Source organism: Dryobates pubescens, chromosome 2 (genome assembly GCF_014839835.1).
Source record: "Dryobates pubescens isolate bDryPub1 chromosome 2, bDryPub1.pri, whole genome shotgun sequence".
Lineage (NCBI taxonomy): Eukaryota > Metazoa > Chordata > Aves > Piciformes > Picidae > Dryobates > Dryobates pubescens.
Genome location: NC_071613.1, coordinates 46120488 through 46131207, shown reverse-complemented (window position 1 = coordinate 46131207; position 10720 = coordinate 46120488).

The following is a 10720-nucleotide window of genomic DNA, read 5'->3' as shown; positions in this document are numbered from 1 at the left end:
TTGTCCTGGCTGTGTCCCCACTGTGCAGAGCATGACCTCTCCCCATACAAAAGGACACAGCAAGCAGTTCATTAGGTACCTAGGAGCTACCTGCCCAACGCTGCCCACACCAAGAGCCTTCATGCCCCCAGCCAGCTATGAACAATCCTCTCGTTGCCCGATGTTCAGTTTAATCAGCTTAGTGCTCCTGATCGAGGCAGAGAAGAAAGCTCTGGGGTCCCTGGTTTCAAACACAGCTCGCAGATAAACTGACACATTGAATTAACATAAAATCACCCTCCCACCATCATTGTGGGCAAAAGATCCTCCAGCCAGGCTATTTATACTGGCGACACGCAGCACAGAACATGGCGTGAGTCCTCCAGAGCTGCTTGCTCCCGGTGCTAATTGTTCGAGAAGTGTCAGCAGGATCGTGGCTCCTCTTGCGTTGTGACTGACTTTGGGGAAATTAATTTAAAGGGAGCAGCTGGTAACAGTCCTGCTCTTTCTGAGGCAGCAGTGCCGTGCCTTACAGTGCCGTCTTGTCTCGCACAAGGCTGCAACGAGCAGTGGCAGAGTCCCTGTGAGTGGGACTGGCTTTTTGCATCTTTAATAAAGAGCAAACATCTAAATTCTCACCTCTGTAGATCAGAAGATGCCCATAACTCCCCCTCTGCCTCCTCCACGGGCCTTTCAGTGAGGGGCACAGTAAACAGCCTCCAGCAAAGCTGCTGCTGCTGCTGCTGCTGCAGGTATTGCTGGCTGGGCACTTTTTGTGATGCTGTAACTGGGGTTTAGGGATTTGGGGACATTCCTCTTCTTCTTGATGTCACTCAAAATCAGATTTAAGCTGAAATGAGCAAAATAAGTCTTTCACAGGTGGAGATTTAGCAAATTTCCTTATCTTATATCTAACATCTTCCCTGTTTAGGTAAAGCAGCTGAGGGGAAGGAAGGAAGGGTGGAAGTGCAAGAACCTGGCAAGAAAGCTACTATTGTAAACCTAGGTAGTGAGTGCTGCTGTCTTGATCACAAAGGGGAGCACTCAAAAGCAGAAATGATATAATCACTGAGCCCCCCATCAACTAAGTGCCACTTTCCTTTTTTAAGCTATTCTGGTTACAGTTGTCTTCAGAAAAGGGAAATAAAATATTCATTAAGAAAGACCCACAATCACAAATGAGGAATAGGACATTGCAAAGAGGACAAACACCACAATCTAAGTCACTTTCTTTGTTACAATCCTGGGATAAACAAAGCTGCTTAATAAATATTGATATTGTTTGTACATCCTGCCCTTAGAAATGAACAGCAGAGCAATGCTCTTGCACCTTTCCCTCTCTGGAGAGACACTAAGCTCTACATACATGCATGTATACACACTCCAAATTATTTTACAGAGAAAGGTGGGAAAATAAGTTGACAGCACCATTAAAATATCCATAATGGATTTTGGAAGTGTTTAGCAAACATCACTCTTTTCTCAGCTGTCTGTGTGACACCTAGGAAAACCAAGCTTTCCCAGAACAGAATAATCACCTTTCTTATGCTGGGACCAAACTTTTGCCCAAGGAGTTAACATAAGGTGGCTCTGGGGGTCCTCTTGGATAATCATTTTTGGCAGGACAGGGCTGCTCCTGGTCAGGGTGTACTGCTGTATCTCTAGAGGCTCCTTGGTAGACCTGAAGCCTGTTTGGTTTCCATCCCAAACTCATCTTTGCTTTCCTTGGGACATGCCTAGCAAGGCCGGTCAAGCTGGGCCTTAGTTTCATGTTTCAAGCAAGTGCCACAAATCCAAACATCCCTGTTTCTTGAAAAGTCCAAGATTCTTCAGTCACAGAATCATAGAATCAATAAGGTTGGAAAAGACCTCAAAGATCATCAGGTCCAACCTGTCACCCAACACCTCATGACTACTAAACCATCGCTTTAAGTGCCACGTCCAAACCTTTTTTGAACACCTCCAGGGATGGTGACTCCACCACCTCCCTGGGCAGCACATTCCAATGGATAACAACTCTGTGAAGAACTTTCTCCTCAATTCAAGCCTAAACTTCCCCTGGTGCAGTTTGAGACTGTGTCCTCTTGTTCCAGTGATGGTTGCTTGGGAGAAGAGACCAATCCCCTCCTGGCTACAATCCCCCTTCAGGTAGTTGTAGACAGCAATAAGGTCTCCCCTGAGCCTCCTCTTCTCCAGGTTAAACAATCCCAGCTCCCTCAACCTCTCCTCTTCTCTGTCTCCCACCTCTGTCCCATATAAAAGCTCATTCATTGCTACAGACTTGTCTTTGCTTAAAACTACTCTTCTCCAAAGGAGCTCTGCACCAGTCATCCCCCTATGCCGCCTCTACAAGAGGACACGGTGACATTCCTCCAGCAGTGTTTGGTCTTGCTCATTCCAGCTGAAGCTTTTTAAACATGTGTCAATGTTTATGTAAATATTGAAGCAGAGCTCCAAGGCAGGGAGGCTGAGCACCTCCCCTGCAGCCACAGAGCCGGGATGCAATGAGATCCCACTCACCAGACCGCCTCATCTGACGTCCTAGCACAGTGTTTCTTAATTCACAGCATGACCAGGAACACACAGACACCACCACAGCGGAGGCAAAGGCACAGTTAAACCACCTCCAGGCTCCACTCCTGCTGCCATCATGAGCCATCAAGCCAGTCCTAACTCCAGCAGGCATCTCCAGCACAGCCCTTGGGAGCAGTGGCTTCTTTCCCTCCTGTCTCTGCAAGCAAGGACAATGGTCCCCTGGCATCAAGGGTACTGCTACCATGTCAGATGGCTGTCTGCTGTCTGGACTCAGCTTTTTCCTTCATGCTGTCTTCTGCTGAGCTCCTGCTGTAGAAACCTGTGAAACAAGAGGGCAGGTGACACAGTGTTTCACAGGTTTCTACTGCAGGGGCTCGGCAGAAGATAGTATGAGGAGAAAATACTTGATCTGACAGAGGAATTGATCATTTCTTCAAGGATTTAAAAATAATGAGCATAATTCTGTCAAAGTCTATTGTCCCAAATGATGATGAAGTGCTGGATTTGGCAAGGTCCCATCAGGTCAGCATTAATGCAGCAACCTAGTCGTGAACAGGGGATGGTCACCAACAGGGTGACTTTATTGGACTTCAGTATGTGTGGAGCAGGTTTCCAGCACTCCTCCAAGGTCATTAGCCATTTTGAGTCTCAGGACCATGCCCTGATCTTCAGCAAACAGTTACATCTCAGCCATCAGCTCCAGCATCTGTGTCACAGCAGGGACAGCAGCTTTGGCTGGTTGCTCTTCACCCAGTGCCTCCTCATCAGGGGAGAAACTTGGCTGGTGAGTGAGGACACTCAGGACCACAGGCCTAGTTGCCCTTTGTCAGTCTGCTCTGATGGAAGTAGAGCAAGAGAGTGAGTTACACCAATCGGGACAGGGAAGGAGAGCAGAAAGCATTGGCTTGAAACACGCTGACATCCTTGCACAAACACATCTGGAGCTAGGAGCAAGGCACCTCCCACAGTCATCATGCAAATGACAGTACTGGAAAGTGGAAGCATTAGATAGGAATTCAGTGTTAAACCATGAATAAATCCAGTGGCACTCACTCAGTCCTGCCAAGGCTTTGCTGGGTACTGGAGACACTGGCACTTCCTCCCTGCTCCCCATCGGAGGAGGACGAAGCATTAATTTGTGAAGCAACTTTGTTCTCCTTCCACGTCTTTTTCTTCAGTACATGCCACATCTGTTTGCTTTCTCTGCCAGCGAGATGATGACATGAACAACTGAAAACTATCTTCTAAATGTGCACATCTCATTTAAACTACCTGGAGGTGTTTAATTATGGCTTAGCTCTGGCACACACTGCCACTGTTCCTGCATCTTATTTTATATAAGTGCCTGAGTGAAGCCCAAGGCTCTGTGCCCTCTCCTCTTCTGCACGATGGGGATTACACAGGGATGTAGGTAAAGGATATTTACAGTGCCCTCTGCCTCCTCTCATTCTCTCTAGCAAAATGCATTGCTTTGCATCATTTATTCTGTATACTTTTTGTCATCACTGTAGCAGCTTCTCTGGTGGTGGAAAGGTAATTTGCATTTAGCAGCCTCCCTTGAAGACAAAGCAAAAATTAACATACAGGTGTAGGTAGTACAAGAGGTAGAAGATAATATAACACTTTTCTCTCACACACTGACCATGCATCATTCCTCCTCAAGTTTTTGTCTGCAAAGCATTGGCAGAAGCCACGTGTGGATTTCCTCTGAAACAACAGCTGAGGGCAAAACCCCTGAGCCCAGTCTGTGTGCACAAAGCATGACATGAGCAAGTCCAGTGAGTGTCTGCACTGGCAGGCAATGCTTGATGCACCCCTCTTCCCCATCCCTATCCATGCTCTTCAGCGCTCTTCGTGCACAGGGCATTATTTGCTTTAGACCGATTTTTTGCAGGTCACAAACTCCACTGCTCTGATCTCTCCAGATCATGCTGGCTAGCCTCAATCTCAATGTGTTTGTTATCTCTCTAATTTTGGGGTGAGATCAAGGATGAAATTACACCTGAGAGATATGCACCATGAAGCCTAAGCACTGAAAACAGGGGTGGGGTTTTTCCTCTGGTTTAGTTTATCTGGCCAGAACCCTAGTGGGAATATTTTAAAAGGCTTTACCCTGAGGGCTGCCATGAACAGTTGGTTTTCCTACTCTGCACCAAAATTCAAGAATCACAAGGCTAGGACAGCATCAAATCTTTGCCTTTTTTTTCCCTCCCTCCCTGCTCCATTGCAATGTGGAACAGGCTAATGATGTTTTGAATGACAATCATTTTAATCAACAGACCATGTGGACTCCTTTTGAAGTAGGTGGGAGTCCTGCCAGGGGTTTGCCCACTCTGTCCAAAGCACAGCCTCACTTCCTCACTGTCTGTCTACAGGGACTCCCACTGCCCACACAGGCTAAAATAAAATCCTTTATCAGGGAATGTAATGACAGGAAGAGGGGCAAAGGTTTTAAACTGAAGAAGGATAGACTTAGATTAAATATTAGGAAAAAATTCTTCACTGTCAGAGTGGTGAGGCACTGAAAGAGGTTGTGGATATAGAATAGAATAGAATAGAATAGAATTAACCAGGTTGGAAGAGACCTTCGAGATCATCAAGTCCAACCTATCATCCAACACTAACTAATCAACTAAACCATGGCACCAAGCACCCCATGCCGACTCTTCCTAAACACCTCCAGTGATGGTGACTCCACCACCTCCCCAGGCAGCCCATTCCAATGGCAAACAATTCTTTCTGTGAAGAACTTCTTCCTAACATCCAGCCTAAACCTCCCCTGGTGCAGCTTGAGACTGTGTCCTCTTGTTCTGGTGCTGGTTGCCTGGGAGAAGAGACCAACCCCCACCTGGCTACAACCTCCCTTCAGGTAGTTGTAGGGAGCAAGAAGGTCTGCCCTGAGCCTCCTCTTCTCTAGGCTAAGCAACCCCAGCTCCCTCAGCCTTTCCTCATAGGGCTTGTGCTCCAAACCCCTCACCAGCTTTGTTGCCCTTCTCTGGACATGTATCCTCTCCCCTGAAGTGCCAAGCTGGAGCTTTGAGCAACCTGGTCTAGTGGAAGGTGTCCCTGTCTATGACAGAGGGAGTGGAACTAGATGATCTTTAAAGTCCTTTCCAGCTGAAACCATTCTGTGATTCTAAAACCATCCCATGGAGATCACACCCCTGCAGCCACTCCTGTATGGCCAAAGCTGCACCAAAAAAAAAGCAAATTTGCAGTGTGGTTATATGGGGCTGGAGATGCTTCCACTTCTCTGTTACAGATATATTCCTTTTACAGACACTGTAGTACTTGTACAGGCAGGGTTCAGTTGCTTGAACCAAAGCATGGGCTGCAGCAAAGGGTTCCCCTAACACAGAGCAAAGTGACTTGTGTTGCTCTTCAGGTACATGCTTACAGACACTCTTTGTCCCCAGGAGCTAAGGAGGAGAGTATGAGAAAGCTGGAAAAACCCAGGGGCAGGTGGCTGTGTCCCATTCTACAGAAGGAGGCAAGCAGCTAATGAAGCAATTGGGTAGCAGCTTGGATAGAGAGGAAGAGGAACTGCTGTGTGCAACAGATACCAAGTCTGGGAAATTCATCACTGCAGGACAATGGTGTGGACACCAGCTCCACACATGGTTTGGGAAGCATATGAATTCATGGAGGAAACTGAACAAAGTCATCATCTCAGGCTTAGAGCATCTGAGCCATGTCCCAGCAGGCTGGGAGTGGGTTTGGGAAGGTATCCCAAAGGCACACTCACTCTCCAAGGCCTCCAGAGGTTTGTTGTGACAGTCAGAGACCCAAATTCTGCTGTCTAAGACACAATAGCAGTCCAACCCCACCCAACTCCATAACTTCTGTACAGTAACCCTGCGTCATGGTCCCATCACATGCCAATGCAGGCAGCAAGGGATAGCAGTGAGCTGGGTACCCTCCCTCCAGTCACATTTTCATGGACACCAGAGCACAGAGGACAAAACCGGTATATGGTGGAGGAGGTGAGATGAGTGACCTAGCCAAAGAAAGGGTGATTTTTCTTCCTAGTGACACATATGGATCATGTTTTATTTCAGTTAGAGGTGGAAAGTCCAAATAGCTCTGTGAGTTATGAATAGCTCTACAGCAATGCATGCTGTTATCATCAAAATAAATGCGGTCCCTGTCAGGCAGGAGAGAAGCTTCCCAGAGGAGGCTGGTGGAGAACCCTTCACTGGGCAGAAAAGGCAAGCACCAACCAGTGACTGCTGTTACACCTCTGCTCTGCTAGTGTATTGCAAGACAATCAGCTGTGAACTACCCAAGCTACACATCCCATTCTGAATCTCGATGAGTGTCACTACTGGGCCATGAGGACGAGCTGCCAGTAGATCAGAAAAGCCTGCTGTTGGTCACTGCAAGTGACAACAGACCTGAGGTGCACAGGGGAAGCAGAAGAATCTGATAAGCTATTTCCCTGTGCCAAGCCTAACTCCTTCTTTCTGTGGCTCACCTTACTGACGCATCTAATAAGTTCACAAATCCAATCAATCATCAGGGAAGAGCCAAGTATTGCAAAACCACCAGGTGAGGAACTAAGAGGAAAAATAAACTTTCTTTTCTCCTTTTTCTTTTTTAATTTAAGCTCAGAGTCAATCTGGGAGAGAGATGTAATAAATATATTAACCAGCTGTACAGTGAGCCCAGCAATGGGCTGCTGGTTCTGCAGCACCTCTGCCAGCTTCATCTGCCGTGAATTCCTAATGCAATTGAATCTGATTTCACTTCCCAATGATCTCATTTCAGCCGCTGTCACATACCCCACCGCCACCCCACCGCGCGAAGCCGGTGACGGCAGTTCAGCCGAACGTCGAGCCAGCGGTGGCTGATAGCACTACATCCTCCTCTGGTGGGCTCGGCTCTGCCAGGCGCTCAGCTCCGCTCAGTTCAGCTGCGAGAAGCGCGGGTCCTCGTGGTGGCCATTGCATTGCCGGAGTCGGTTTGTGACTCTTAATGAAGTGTGAGTCAGCACGGGCACTCTAAACTGCGTCCTGAGGAGGATTAAATATAGAAACGCCAGCCCAGGATGGAAACGAGGATAGTCACACTGTTGTGAATGAAGTAAAAGCAAACTCAAGCTGAGACTTGAAAAACATGAACTTTCTAACAGTGGGATTTTCGGTTTTTCTCTTGAAAAAAATGATCGTTTTTCCCCCTTTGTGATCTCATCTGATAGGAAGGAAAATGAACAAAATCCACAACCACAATTATGCTGTGTTCACCTCTTTCTTTTTTTATATTTCAAGGCTTTTCTTTCAATGAATATTATTCTTTTTCACACGTAGAACTGGCGCATCTGGAAGAGCATTAGGACTTGGAGACCTCAGAAAGAGCCCCTCCAAAAAAAAGAGAGGTGCTGGGCAAAGGGGCTACAGGTAATTAAAGTGACAGGGATCCAGGGAGTCAGAGCTTTGAGATAAGCCTCTGAATCACTCACACACAGCCACTACTGGTGAATTACATGGGGGAAAAGCTTGGGGTTATGTTGGTTGTTTTTAAGAGATAACCTGCAGGTTATAAAGATGAAAAATACAGTAAAAAGTTCTGAAGCATCTTCACTGGTGGGGAGGGGTGGTGAAAGCAGTGAGTGTTAAGCTCTTCTCAGGCTCAGCCTCACAGTGCTGTGCTCTGGTACACCAGGCACATACATGCAGGGCTCCTGCAGCTCAGAGATATGTTTCTTGCATCTGTGGACTTCAAAGGGACCTGAATGCTAGATTCCTTTAGAAACCTGAACAGCACATCCAGGTTTCCATCTTCCTACCATACATGCAAAAATAACGTGCTCAGATTTGTAGAGGCCATGCCAAAAGAGCATTCAGAGTGCTGATAACACCTATGCACAGTCACCCAATAGGATTTGGGCAGGGATCCTGGGCAGCATGAGCTGTAGCAGCCTGGAGATACAAAAATAGGGATGATGCAGGGCTTAGCTGTAGAGACTCACTCCCTGCAAAAGCTCTTCCACCAGTACACCCTGCCTGCACTTCATTACCTTGTACACCTCCATCTCCTCCTCACCCCTACAAGGAAAGCTACTTGCCACGTGGCTTCTGTGCCACCACACCAAAGCAGACAGCCAAGCAGAGATGAGCACCAGCAGGAACATTTCCTGCACTCCATCCTCCAGCAGCAGCTGGCACCTCCCAGCCCCACTGACAGTGTCTACACTGGCAGCCCAGCCTGGCAGCACTTCCATTTCTTGTGGAGTGACCCTCAAGGCCATTGGTCTTGTCCAGGAGAAGCAAGATGGAAAAATCTAATAGGAAAATCTAACTATTCCAAAATGGCCTTAACAGAGATGCAGTCACTCCAGTCTGCAGAAAGTATCACCTGGGTCATGGAAACACACTAAACTTCATGTTTAGAGGGCTGTATTAGAGGCAAGCAGATGTGTATGTACAGAAGTCTGCAGACACACAGAGAAAGAAAGAGTGATAGAAAATCAATAGTGCATATGATCTTGAGGAGTCATCTGGCTTGGCTCCCCACCCCACCCCAGCCATGCTACAGCCAAATCTGATGGATGTCTAATACACTTTTAGAAATCTTCTGTGCTGGAGACTCACAGCCTTCTGAGGCAGCCTGCTCCCATGCTGCACCATCTGAAAGCTTCTCTTTCTGTGTGACCTTGCTACTGCATCTCAAGGCCATCTTTCTTCCTATCCAAGTGAGCAAAGAGAACACATTTCCCTCTCTCTCTTGCCATTAAGGACTATCCCCCTGTGCTCCCCACACCCCGTTCTTCAGGATGAGCAGTCCAATCCATCCCTCTTTCCTCTCAGGAGGAAAGCCCAGGAGGGGCCCTTAGAGGCTCTTCTCCAGATAGCACAGCAAAATATGTGCACACCTCAATATGTACACTGGCTTTTCTGGCACACACAGTTACCTCATGTTTAGTCAGTGATCCTCCATATCCTGAGAAACAGCTTCCTACCTACTGTTCTCAGGCATTCCCACATCTCCTCCATCTTCTGGGGACACATCCATGCCAGAGAGTGCCTCCAGGTCTCTGGGTAGACCTCTGGAATTTTCTCCTGTTTTTTCACATCCCTTTCCTCTTTTTTCGTCAAGGTCATTCTGATTTCAATCCCCTTCTCTGTCGTCGTGTCATCCACAGAGTTAACAGACAGGACTTTGACTTCGTCAGTCCCAGCACTAGCAATGACACTGAACACAGCACAGGACACACTTTGGCATCATCCCACTGTCCTGGCAACACACCATCCACAACTGGTCTCAGAGTACGTTACCCAACGGGCTTTGTAACCGCTGTACAAGAGATTCATACGTGAGAGTCATATGACTGATATTTGCAATATTCCCCCCATTGTTTTGAATGTAATCTGCTGCAGTTGCAGATCATTTTCTTATTTATCAGCAGTAAAAGAGAGAAAGGAAGTGGACAACTCCACATCTGTTACATTTGCAGCTCTCTCTTCATTACCTGATGCTGACTTTGGCACCTGCCCAAGGGATTGCTACCAACAGAGAAACCCGCAGGGAAACACATGGGAAATTACCAGGCCCTTCTGCCCCCCGAAGTCTTCTGTTCAAACCTTGTAGATATGGTGAGTTTAAACTGCCCAAGGGCAGTAACTGACCTCACTTTGCAGATAGGGGCCATCACTCAGTGTTACCCCAAAAAACTCTGTGAACCACAAGCCTTATTCAGAATACAGAATTAACTAGGTTGGAAAAGAACTTCAAGATCATTGAGTCCAACCTATCACCCAACACCCTCTAATCAACTAAACCATGGCACCAAGTGCCTCATCCAGTCTCATTCTAAACACTTCCAGTGATGGGGACTCCACCACCTCCCTGGGCAGCCTGCTCCAATGGCCAATCGCTCTTCCTGGGAAGAACTTCTTCCTAACATCCAGCCTAAACCTCCCCTGGTGCAGCTTGAGACTGTGTCCTCTCGTTCTGTCACAGGTCCCTCCCACCACCACTCTATGACAGCTAAGACAAATTTTCAAGAGCTCAGCTCTGCTGCTATTGATACTTCTTTTTCACACACAGTTCATGGATTTTCCAGGCCAGAAGGAGACTGTGATATTCACTTTTTTTGACCTCCTTAAGCAATCCAGATTCTTGTAGTTCACTCAGTGATTTCCAGGAGTGAATCAGCTGTTAAACACTTACAAATACTTCAGAATTTAGCTATTGCAGTGAATCCCTG